At 42.3% G+C, this 12,466-nt stretch overlaps 1 protein-coding gene across 5 annotated transcripts in view; it reads right to left on the reverse strand.

The window, feature by feature from the left end:
- The window catches only part of ST6GAL1 (ST6 beta-galactoside alpha-2,6-sialyltransferase 1), a 139,608-nt gene that overhangs the window by 36,217 nt on the left and 90,925 nt on the right, over positions 1-12,466 (reverse strand). For 3 of the 5 annotated variants that reach the window (XM_018051786.1, XM_018052854.1, XM_013962773.2), the window contains one exon: positions 598-727. The gene's annotated coding sequence lies outside the window, so the exon portion shown is untranslated. 5 annotated transcript variants of the gene reach the window in all.

The following is a 12,466-nucleotide window of genomic DNA, read 5'->3' on the forward strand; positions in this document are numbered from 1 at the left end:
AGTCTTAGCCACTGGACCACCAGAGAAGTCCCGGTAATGTTTGCTTTTCATGCTGACCCCCTGCTAGAGGGAGATTCCTCCTGGCTCATTTCTGAAATTCCAGTGCCCCCTCACACCTGGAACACAGTGGGTATTCAATAAAGGATTCTTGAATTGATTGGACTTATCAACGAATGCTAACAACCCCCACCTGGCTTCTAGAGGAATAAGTAACAACTCACATTATCACCTACAGAGAATAAGCCAACACTGAACCAACAGAAAGAAAATCCCAAAGGAGGGATCCCCATCTATATCACTATATCACTACATGCCGAGTATCACATGCAGGGCTTGGCCAGAGTAGGTGCTTTAAAAAGGTAGATTGAATTATAGAATAACTTTAAATCTTATATTTATAGTTTACAGAAATAGGCAAATCACCTATCAACACTAAGGACTGAAAAAATAAAAATAAAAAACACGAAGAAAACAGCAAAGCTGTAGCCAGACGTTGAGCCCCTATGTCTTCTTGCCAGTGCACTCCACTGGGCCTCTCCTAAACAGAGTATGGACCCCTATGCTGCTGCACATCCCACTCCTCCAGGTGCTCCTTACCTGCTTCTAGCTAATCCTCCTGGGCTGCAAGCCCTCCAGGTCCTCAGGAACGAGCACTGCTCTCCATGGATGTCTATTTTACTGGGTCTGGAGGCCAAGGCTCATTGTTCTCAGGATGATCAAAAACCATCTACAAAGAGGACAGTAAAACAGAGTGAAGCACCAGTTTCCAAGAGGAGCAAGGTTAAAGATTAAAAAGATAGACAGGGACCTCTGCCAAACTCCAATGTGGGCCCTGGTATGGCTCAATCCAGGAAGCCCCAAGGGCTCAGAAAAAAAAAGAGACAAAAGTCAATTACAGGTGCAGTGTTCTGGGTTAATAAACATCCAGAAATCCTAGAAATAGTCCAATACTAATAAGAACATGACAGAAAGATGAAGCAAGCACCATACACCAACCTGGGAAGAAAGAATTGTTTAGTCTCTGGTTTGGGCATATATAAATAGCAATTTTGAGAAGACAGGATTCAGTTCATCCAAAATGAACTCTAAACAGACCTTTTAAAAGTTATTTATTATCAAAGAATATTTAATGATATAGGAAAGTTCTATCAGTATAATGTTAACTGAAATTCAGAAAAAAAATTTTAAATTCAAATGTGAGAAAGAGGAAAGACTATACCAATACACACACACACACACACACACACACACACACACACACACACATACCTGGAAGGTAGAATAAGGAGTAATGAGCATTTTCTTTTTTTTTATAAATTTTTGTATATCAAAAAATTTCTAAAGCATACATGCATTACTCTTAGAGTTATAAAAAACTATAAAAATATGTTTTAGAAGCTAAAAATAGAACTCTATACTTGTCAGTTTTCTTTCTTCTGATGGAATGTAGAAAAATAACAAAGGAAAACTTAATAGTTGCATGAAAATTCCAACTTCTATACAGTAAAAATATTGTAACAAAAAGGAAAAATAAGACTCAAGGTGTGTGAAAGTTTCACAGTAAAAGCCTTTAGAAATGAACAGGCAATCAACAAGAGCAAACAAATCACAAAACAGAAAATACCATTAATAAACATATGAAATTATGATTACTCTTAAGAGAAACCCAAAAGAGGTAACTGGAACATAGATACTAGTTTATAAAATTAACTTTAACCAGTAGTTTTCAAAATGATAATACTCATTGACAGGCAGATTATAATGAAATTGGTATATTTCAAGAGAGCAGTAGAAATTAATTTAACTTTTTTAGAAAGTAGTCACACCAAAGAATTAAGAGCTTATGACTATGAATCAAGTTATTGTACTTCCAGGAAATAAGATTGAATAAATAATTCCAAGGGGAAAACGTTGTATATTTCTATTTCCTTACATATAAGATAATTCCCTACCTTACACAGCTTTGGTGAGAACTGGAAGAAGATTCATGAGACAAAGAATGAGTTTTATGAAGCAATTTGCATGTGCAAAAAGAAAAAACAGCTTTTAGTTTCAAAGAGATTTATAATGGTGAAAAAATCTAAAATTAATAATTAAGCTTACAACAATAGCAAAATAATTAAACCATGGTACTTACAATCAGATAGAATATATATATATAATGGTATATGAATTTTAAGTAGCAACATGAAGTAAAATGCTTAAAATATTAAAACAAAGAAAGTGAAACAAAATGTTACCTGTACATACATCACTGTGACTAAAAGTTCTACATATCCAAATATCTAGGCTGGGAGTGTCTGAGCTTTTCATGACCAGGAGGCAGGCAGGCAGATCCTGGGCGTGATGGACAGGACAGAAGTGAGAGGGGCCATTCTGCTCTTTGTCAAAAAACAGTCAGGGCTCCCCTTATCCACTTAGAGAAGCACTGGCTCCCTAGCAGCCTCCTGGTACAGTCCAAAAATTGCCTCTGATAGCCAGCTTTCTTTTCATGTCATACAAGTTTCCTCTGAGATGAGAGAGGGGGGTTTGTGATTATGCAAGCATTCATATTACTATTGGATTACCATTTCTCTCCTCCTACTAAAAATGTGAACCCTGTAAGTGCTGGTTCTTCACTACTACCCTCGGTGCCCCGATGCATGTCTGGCATATGGGAGATACTCAATGAGACATGGTTTCGATCCCTGGGTCCGGAAGATCCCCTGGAGAAGGAAATGGCAACCCACTCCAATATTCTTGCCTGGGAAATCCCATTGTTAGGTAGTTAGAATAGGAAAAAGGAGTCCAGAATGGCAGCGGTTAAAAGACAAAGGAAAAGCCCACAAAAATAAAACAAAGGAAGGTCCAGAACCAAGTGAGGACCTCAGGTAAAACAAACAGCATTCCTGGCTAGCCCAATTTACGTAGGGCAGGCCCAGGGGGAGGAGAAAAAACGTACAAAAAGAGGAGTGAAAATTGGGCTGGGGGCTTCTCTTTGTGTCTTTTAGGTCGACCCGCCCTCACGCCTTGAGGATGTATTTTCCTTTGCTTTAGAAATAAAACTGAGCTGCAACACTGGTCCGTCCGAGAAATTATAAGGGGCTGTAACATTGGGCCACTTGTTGCTTCAAATTTTTGTTGCGACAAGACAAAACCGAGGAAATTTCAAACTCCCCTGACACCATGAATAGAGGAACCTGGCAGGCTGTGGTCCATGGGATCACAGAGAGACAACAAACAAGGATTATTTGTTGAATGAATGAATGAGGGAGGGAGGGAAGTGTTGCTCATCCTTTAGAGGTCTATGCTTATCTCAGGCACCACTGATGCACAGGGTTCCTGCTCAGCGGCCTCACAGAAAATACTCTGGGCAGTCACGGCACTTAGGATGCCACTCTCACCTGCATTTGTCACTTCACTGCCACCCTCTCAATGCTCGGGCATAAGACCTGTGTTTGGGTTCACTGCACAGACATCAGAGGAGTGTAGCAAACCCAGTTCTTCCTCCCTCATATCACATTTACTTGGAACAACTTGCCCTCTAAGGAGATTAAAAATCACTCTTGATTCTTGATTTCTAAAAATCAACCAATTGAATCAAGTGGTATAACCTTTGATCTATATGTACTGTAGGTGGTGAAGGCCTTTCAAAAATAGTCACTGCTGGTCATGAGATACTAGCAGTGGTGACCTTCAACCAGCTACAGAAGCAGTAATAGCATCTTCAACTGTCTGGAAGGGACACTTTAGCACTCATGACAATAATAGTTACCAACTGTGTATTACTAGCTACATGTAAAGCACTGACTATAGCTTAAGAGCTAAGAGTAAGGACTCTGGAATTAGACTGAGCTGGGAAAGAGTTCAAACTGCCTCTCACCAGTTTACATGACCTTGGACAAGCTGTTCAACCCCCTAGGAATCAGTTTTTTTAATCTGTAAAATGGTAATAATAATAACAGAGCCCATCTCATGGGATTATTTAAATAATCAAGTTAGATAAAACACCCAAAGGGACTGCAATAGGAACTGTGACAAAAATTATCCACATCACTTCATCTACTCCTCACCATCCCGCCCTCCTCACCATCCCGCCCTCCTCACCATCCCGCCCTCCTCACCATCCCGCCCTCCTCACCATCCCGCCCTCCTCACCATCCCATGGTTGAGAGGATACCACTGCTATCCCCATTTTACAAACGGGGAGCCTGAGACAAGAAAGAAGAGTGATTTGCCCAGAGTAACTCAGTTTTAGCACTCCAAATGCCTCATGCTCTTCCATGTGTTTGCAGTCCTGCCCAGAGAGTTCCTTCTGCTTGAAATGTCCTTTCCTACCCTGTTCACATAGGACCACAACCCCACCGCCCCCCACCCCCCGGCCGCCAAACCTCCTCTACTAGCTCAAGTGCCCCTGGACTTTGAAGCCTTTCTTGACACCATGAAGATCATCACAGCTCTGCCGTGCCTGTGCTGGCACCAGACCACATGTTTGCAGGTCTGTCCCAGCCTGTAAGATCTATCTCTGGCCCCCCACACCTAGCCAGGCTCTGCACCGTAACTGAGAAGTACTCAGTCATGTTTGAATGAAAGAAAGAATCTAGCTCTGACACCTCTCCTCCCCTCTCCCCATGCCCTTCAGTTTTTAGAATCACCCCACCATCTCCCTACCCATCACCTTCAATTGCTGGAGTCCCCTTTACAGCGCTATTACCAGCAGATGTTCATTCTGCCTGCTGAATGTACTGAGTGACAGGAAATTCACCACTTCCCCAGGTCAAATGTGGCTGTGTGAGCAGCTCTGCCTGTTAGAAAAGTCTTAAAATGAAGAGCAATCAACCTACTTGCAAAAATAAACTCAGTGTTTTAAGCTTTGATCTCTAGATTCATACAGACTCAAAATGAAAACCAGTAATGCTTGCTGAGCCTATGCTCAGTGCTGGGAACGTCACCACATGCACCCACTCATTTCATCCTCATGACAAGCTTGTGAAGGCCATGCTGCCTACTGCCCACCTTGCTGCCCACCTTCTCCTCCACCCAGGACACTCTCCCTCATTCCTTGAATATGCTAGCTCCTGGCTTACTATAGTTCTTTCCAACACTATTTCTATCGTAACTGTTCATAGCAGTAATATCCATTTACATAATTATTCTAGTCCTCTGGTCTCTTTATTTTCTTGGGCTTCAAAATCACCGTGGAGAGTAACTACAGTCATGAAATTAAAAGATACTTGCTCCTTGGAAAAAAAGCAATGAAAACCTATGCAGTGTATTAAACAGCAGAGACATTACTTTGCCAACAAAGGTCCATACAAAGCTATGGGTCTTTCCAGGAGTCATGTACAGATGTGAGAGTTGGACCATAAAGAGGGCTGAGCCCCAAAGAATTGATGCTTTTGAACTGCAGTGCTGGAGAAGACTCTTGAGAGTCCCTTGGACAGCAAGGAGATTAAACCAGTCAATCCTAAAGGAAATCAACCCTGAATATTCATTGGAAGGACTGGTGCTGAAGCTGAAGCTCCAATACTTTGGCCACCTGATACGAAGAGCCAACTCATTGAAAAAGACCCTGATGCTGAGAAGATTGAGGGCAGAAGAAGGGGACAACAAAAGATGAGATGGTTGGATGGTCTCATAAACTCAATGGACATGGGTTTGAGCAAACTCTGGGAAATAGCGAAGGAGAGGGAAGCCTGCCGTGCTGCAGTCCATCGGGTTGTAAAGAGCTGGACACAAGTGCATGACTGAACAACAACAACTGGTCTCTCAGTTTTTTGATCTCCTCAGTTCCAAAGACTGTGACCTCAGCAACGCATTCCAAGTGTATATCTTTGATCCTGTCATTTCCAAAAAATATACTCCCTTCATAGCCTCGATTTCAGGTACCTCTCTCATCACCACTCTCATCTCTGCAGCTTAGTCCAACCGGTACCCAACTCTGACAGTCTTCTGTATTTGATCCTACCACCTTCTCACTGCCTCTCACTTCCTCCTTGCCCTCCCTTTCCTTTCTATCCACCTCAGATTCCCTGGTCAGTCATTCAACTGACCTCTCTCATCGTGCATGGCTGGATAAACCCCAAGTTTGGTTAAATTCAACTCTCTGTACTCCTGCAACCTGCACGTATGCAGCTGAACATGGTTAAAGAAACTCACACGATGCTCATCAATTTCACTTCAAGTTCATGACTACTAACTGCAAGTAGTTCCTTAATGCTTCATAACAATGATATGCTACGTTTCCAATCAATTCATCTGCCACGCTCCTAGAGGACTGTATGACTTCCTCCCCCTAGAAATTCATCTTACCCTCACCTGATGAACTTGCTACTTATTCACAGAACAAAAAAAGGAAGCTAACAGAACAGAACTTTCACACACATGCCTTTGTACAACAGCTATTCACCTTACCTGCACTTATGCCCAAATGATCTCATTACTATGAATAAATTGGCTGCATTCAACACTTGCAATATTCAATTTTTTCCATAGATTCTACACACTCTTGTCTACTTAAGGACATTCTTGAAAATCCCTCTTTTTTACTTCTGCTTCAATAGATAGCCTTCTGTCAAAGATCATCAGCATAAAGGCATGCTATTATTTCTCCTATCTTTAAAAAAAAAACTCTCCTAATTGAAGCAACTACCGCCTGACCCAGATCAGTCTTAGCATCACTAACAATGGGACACCTCAATAGTTTGTGCTTTTTGAAGTGAGACAATGTGAAGCACACAGCACCACCTACGAAAAATTCTTATCTAAGATGTTTAATCTGTATATGCAATTTTAGTTTTTTAGGAAATACAAGAGAAAGAAGAACAAGTTAAAAGACACCTTAATTTATCAGATATATCCAGAAAGTGTGACACTCTATAGAACAACTGAACTAGTTTCATCAAGTCAATGGGCACACACACACACACAAAAAAAACCCAAATAGCTTAAGAAAAGACAACAATCACAGGTAGCCTGTAGATCTATGGTTTGAACAGAGCAACCGTGGCGACAAACTGGGTTATCTGAATACAGATTAGGTATCATATTAAGACATCCCTGTTAATTTTGCTAGATATAATAATAGGACTATCATGATTATATATGTGATTATGTTAGAAAAAAAACTATGTATTTGAAGTAGAAATGAAATTTACTTTAAAGTAATTCAGCCAAAAATAAAGCAAATGTGAAAAAAAATGCAATGATGTTTTGTTCAAATATATTCAAATTAAGCTATGTAAGTAGTGAGGGTGATCTGCAGACTCTTCTTAGACAACATCATTTGAGATTAAGGAGAGTTTCAAAGAGCTTGAAACAAAAAAAGTTATGGTCAATAGTGTTTCTGTTTTACTGGAGGAATTAACTGAAAAAAAGATACAGGACATTACAGAAGTTGCCTATTTAGCCACTACGTGAGGTCTAAATAATCTCCTTTTCGCTGTCCCTCCAATGAAAGCTCTAGACCTTTTTCTTCCCTTTACAGTAAAACTGCTTGAAAGAACTCTCTGGAGTCATTGTTTCCAATTTCCCTCTTCCCCTTCTCACCTGAAGCCCCTCCATGAAGCCTCCCTCATCTCTGTAAGACTGCTCTTGCCACATCCCAAACACCTCCATGACTCCATGCTACCAATCAGATGCTCAAGGCTGTCTTTGTCTTATTCAGCCCATCAGCCGTATTTTACACAGTTGGTCACATCCCCTTTCTGGCTTCCAAAACCCACATTTTTTTTCTCCCCTTACTGTTCACTCCTCCTCAGTTGTCTCTGACACTGGTTCCCGCTCCTCTCCCCGACCTCTACACACCGAAGTGCCCAGCTTCTGGACTTTGTTCTAGTGATACTCCCTCTCTCCTGGATGTGGGCACCTTGTGACCTGTTCCCCATCTAGTTTGCACCCAAAACACCTTTGCTGATGTGAAATGAAAATATTTCCTGTCATATTAATCAACAAGAAATGTCACAACCATCAGCGATTTCTGGTCTCCAAATGTGAATGGGGGCTCCCCAAACCTCCATCCAGCGGATGCTGCCACCCCTCATAGTGACTGCTGAGGAGCTGGGGGAGTGCAAGAAGCAAGATGAGCAAGGAGACAGGATTGGCAAGGAATGAAGTCAGTGAGCCCAGAGGCTTGCATCTCCCTGTAGGCAGAAAGCTAAATTCCTTAACTTGATTCCTCATCTTTGATGTTCAGACTGCCTGCTCCCTTTGTTCCAAACTTATATAGCCTGACGTTCCCCCTGCCTTCTTGGAGCAGTTTCCTCAAAGCTACTGAGATGCTGTCTCCCAGGCTCAGAGTCTTCAACATTCCCACTAAATGAAATAACTCTCTGCTTTCAGGTTGTGACTACACTTTTTTGTTGACACTGACATGCACTAAAATGAGTTCAGAAACAGGCTCTGTTGGTGAGCTTCTGCAGAAAGGAAGTCTCTAATACTTAAAAACAAACTAAAAAGAAGAGTAGGGCTCAGCTTGGGAGACTGAAATAGACATTATGTTCACTTCACTTGTTACCGTACCCTCTATAATCTGTAGAGAGGAGGCAGCACTGCAGAGAACAAGGATGATCAGATTTAGAGCACTTCATTGAAATTAGTTGTTAAAGTGTAGATTTCTGAATTCTACCCTCAGTCATTCTGATCCAAGTAGAGATGCGACTAGGAAAACTGCATTTAGCAAGCAACCCAGGTGATCCTGATGCCAACAAAAGTGCTAGTCTGAGAAAGCTTTATCAAGATCCAGGATGGGAAAAGCATAGAAATTCAGTGTAATCAACTTTTACAGTAATTTGAAAGAGTAATTTTATGCCTGTTGAGTCTAATAGTAACTTTTAAAATATGGCTTGTTATTTTAAATGTCTTTTTCATTTCATTATTCTAGCAACTCCTTTTCATTGTATTTTAAAAACTATGGATGTGGGAGAGGTTAGGGCAGAAGTCCTGTCCTTCACCACCACTAGTTTGAGAAGCCCCAACTTCGGAGAAAGAGCTCAGGCTCTGGCATCTCAAAAGCCCAGATTCAAATCCTGGCTTTTCTGTCAGATGTTACAGGATGTTAGACCAGTTTTGCCATCATCTGTAAGCCTAGTTTGAGAAGCCCCAACTTCGGAGAAAGAGCTCAGGCTCTGGCATCTCAAAAGCCCAGATTCAAATCCTGGCTTTTCTGTCAGATGTTACAGGATGTTGACCAGTTTTGCCATCATCTATAAGCCTTGCGTCTTCATCTGTGAAGTATGGATAAGTATACTTTAAAATTTGCCTCCACAGGACTGTGTGGACATACTGATAGACTTCATATGTGCTAAATACTTCATCAATACAAAACGTAAAGTTCCTGTAATTGAGTGAAGGCCATTTAATCCCAGCAGCATCAATAGTGCTCGAGGTGTGTACAGCTGGCTCACCTCCCAGGGTCCCCAGCAGAGCTGGTCCAGGCTGCTGTCAGACACAGTGTTTCAGGTCCCGACCACTGAGCTCCACTGTATGGGAGCCAGCAGAGGTCAGAACCTTAGTCGTGTCAAAACACTTCTGACAAGTCCCCAGTTTTACTCAAAAGGGCAGAAAAAATCAGAAACGTGATAAGCAATGGAAACCAACCTGTAGCTGTTGACTCAGGAGGGAGTGAAAGGAAACCATGAGAGACTCGCCAAGTAACTGAGTGGCTGCACTGACAAGTGTTTGCCTGGTGGGGAGGGGGGCATCTTGCCAGATCAGAGCCCTAAAGATAAACGGGCCTTCATTCCTGCCAGCTCCAGACCCACACTGCAAACAAACAAACAAACAAACAAAATGGTCTCTAAACAGAGATTAGATCTTTTCCCAGCCAGGCAGGCACTAATGGAGAAGACTGTGAAATGGCTGAGTACATTTCCCTGAGGTTTCCTAAACATGGAGAACAGAACTTTATCTGTGAGGGGTGCTGAATCCCCACCACAGAGAGGGCAGCTACTCCATGGTGCCAGCCTCTCAGAACAGGTGAGGGGAGCGCTGAACTCAGGACTAAGAGAGTGGACAAAGGGGGAAAAAAAAAAAATCACAGGCCATTTGCTTGTGATTTGTCTTCAGTCTTGTGTCTTTAGTGGACACATATTTGTAGAAATTTTTGCCTTCCAATTCAATAGGTGCCTGGTGGAAAGTAAGCGCGTCACAGCCTATCAGCTCTCCTTCTATATGATGCCCACCTCCCAGTACCAGCGGTAGAAGCCCCAGCCCCAAAAGCCATCTCCCCACTCTTACCAGCTAAGACAAGTCTGCTCCCCTCCATCAGTCCGGGGTGAGCCTAGGAGGAAGGAACAAAAGGGCCTGCAAGGAGGGCTGAACAGACACAATGCTCCTCCCAAGCAAAAGACCCACCTCTCTTCCTTCACACCCCAATTCACGCCGCACAGAGACACAGAGAGGAAAAAAAAAAAAATAGGCCTCTTTCCTCCTGAGAAAGAAGAACTGTTTCACCTCCTCCTCATCTTGAAAAACTAAGTTTGTAGTGACTATTACGGAAGCATTTACACATACAAAAATGGACAGAAAACACCATAAAGAACCTCCATGTTTTCATAACCCAGATCCAAAGATTATCAGTATTTTGCAAACCTTGTTTTATCCATCTCACACTCCAGTAATTTAAAGCAAATGCCAGGCTTCGAGTCAGTTCCCCATACCAGCTCTTCTTAACTGGGGTGCCTTGAGAAAACTAAGTCTTAATAGCCTAAGACATCCATTTATGTAATGAATTAACTTACCTCCTTGGCATCTCTGGAGAAAGAAATGGCAACCCACTCCAGTATTTTTGCCTGGAGAATCCCTTGGACAGAGAAGCCTGGCAGGTTATAGTCCATAGGGCCTCAAAGAGCTGGACATGACTGAAGCAACTTAGCACAGCACACTTTGGCATCTAGAATAGCATTAGCTATTACCCTCCTCGGGAGAACTGAGAACACAGGCCCTCAAAACCATTTTCTGTGGAGCCGAATTCTGTATAATATCACCCACCCCACGCCCTACATGTTAGGTTCTGTGTATGTACATACATGACCACGATGTCATTATCATCCAATAGCCATTTCACTTTCAAATTTTTGCCAATTCTCCCAAAAATGTCTTTTACACTAAATTCCTTGAGTGAGGATCCCATCAAGGTGGGCACATTTTGTTTGGATGATACACCACTCTCAACTCTCTTCTAATCTATAACAGTTTCCTACTGCTTTACTTTTTTTTTTTTTTCCTTTTCCATGATATACATTTGTTGAAAAAACTAAGTCATTTGTCCTGTGGAATATGCCACATACTGAATCTGGTTAAGACTTCCTTGCGGCATCAACTTACTCCCCTTGGCTCTGTGTTTCCTGTAAACCTAGTGGTAGATCCCAAGGCTTCTTGAGATGCAATGGTTTCAAGTTCAATGATCCTCCCATTGTTTTGATATTCTAAGGGGGGCTAAACCCTGATCATCTAAGGGAGTTTGGGGTGGGGAAATGAACAGGGAGGTCTCCACGTTGCAGTGGTCCAGAGCTTAAAGAACAGCATACTCCAATACTCATAATAGGTTCATTCATTTAGCAAGTATTCATTTCCTACTGTGAGCCAAAGTGGAGATATGACAGTGCAGAAACCAGCGAGAAATCTCACGCCCCAGAATATGCCTCCCAGTGAGAGGATAAGTAGAGAGTATGACAAAATAAGAACATACAGTGTGCTTTGTAAGTAGACAGAAAATTAAAGCAGGGAAGATGGAGAGGGACAGTAGGGGCTAGGGGGCAGAGGATCCCTTGTAAATTAAATATTCAGAGATAGGCTCACTGAAAAGCATTTGAGCAAATATTGGAGGGAGTGAAGGAGGGCTCAGGCAGATTTTTGAGAGAAAAGGGTTCCAGAGGGAGGACCAACAAATCATTAGGCAGAGACACGCTTGACCTGCTTGAAGACCAGCATGGAGGCCTGGGGAGAGAGGGTGAGGAGGAGAACAGTGCAGAAGGGGCAGGGAAGTGGTGGCTACAGGTCACAGAGGGGTTTCCACTGGTATAAGAACTCTAGCTGAGAACTCGAACTCACTCTATGTAAGACTTGGCTGACTTAGGTTTAAAAGGGATCATTCTGGCTGCTACACTGAGAATCAACTGTGTGGGTGGCAGGTTGGGAAAAGTTAAAAAAAAAAAAAAAAGAAAGACCTTTTAAGAGGCTACTGCAACAAGCCAGGGGAGGAAAACCCAGGATCCTGTTAACTAGAGTTCTTCCCAGGCGCTTGCATTTTGCGTTACCAAATTTAATTCTTGCAACCACCTAGTGGGGCGGGTATTAACAATTCTCTTTTATGAGTGAAGAAACTGAGGCTCGAAGAGTTTAAGCCATTTGCTTAAGATATTGTAAATGGGGTGTGAGCCAGACTGTTCCAACTTGTAAGCCTGGTTCTGCTATCCAATATATGTCCCTCTACTCAGTCTGTTTGTTTACTGGCGTGCCTCTGCTTTATCAGGTCAACTAGAGTTGC

The sequence above is a fragment of the Capra hircus genome, chromosome 1 (genome assembly GCF_001704415.2).
Source record: "Capra hircus breed San Clemente chromosome 1, ASM170441v1, whole genome shotgun sequence".
Taxonomy (NCBI): domain Eukaryota; kingdom Metazoa; phylum Chordata; class Mammalia; order Artiodactyla; family Bovidae; genus Capra; species Capra hircus.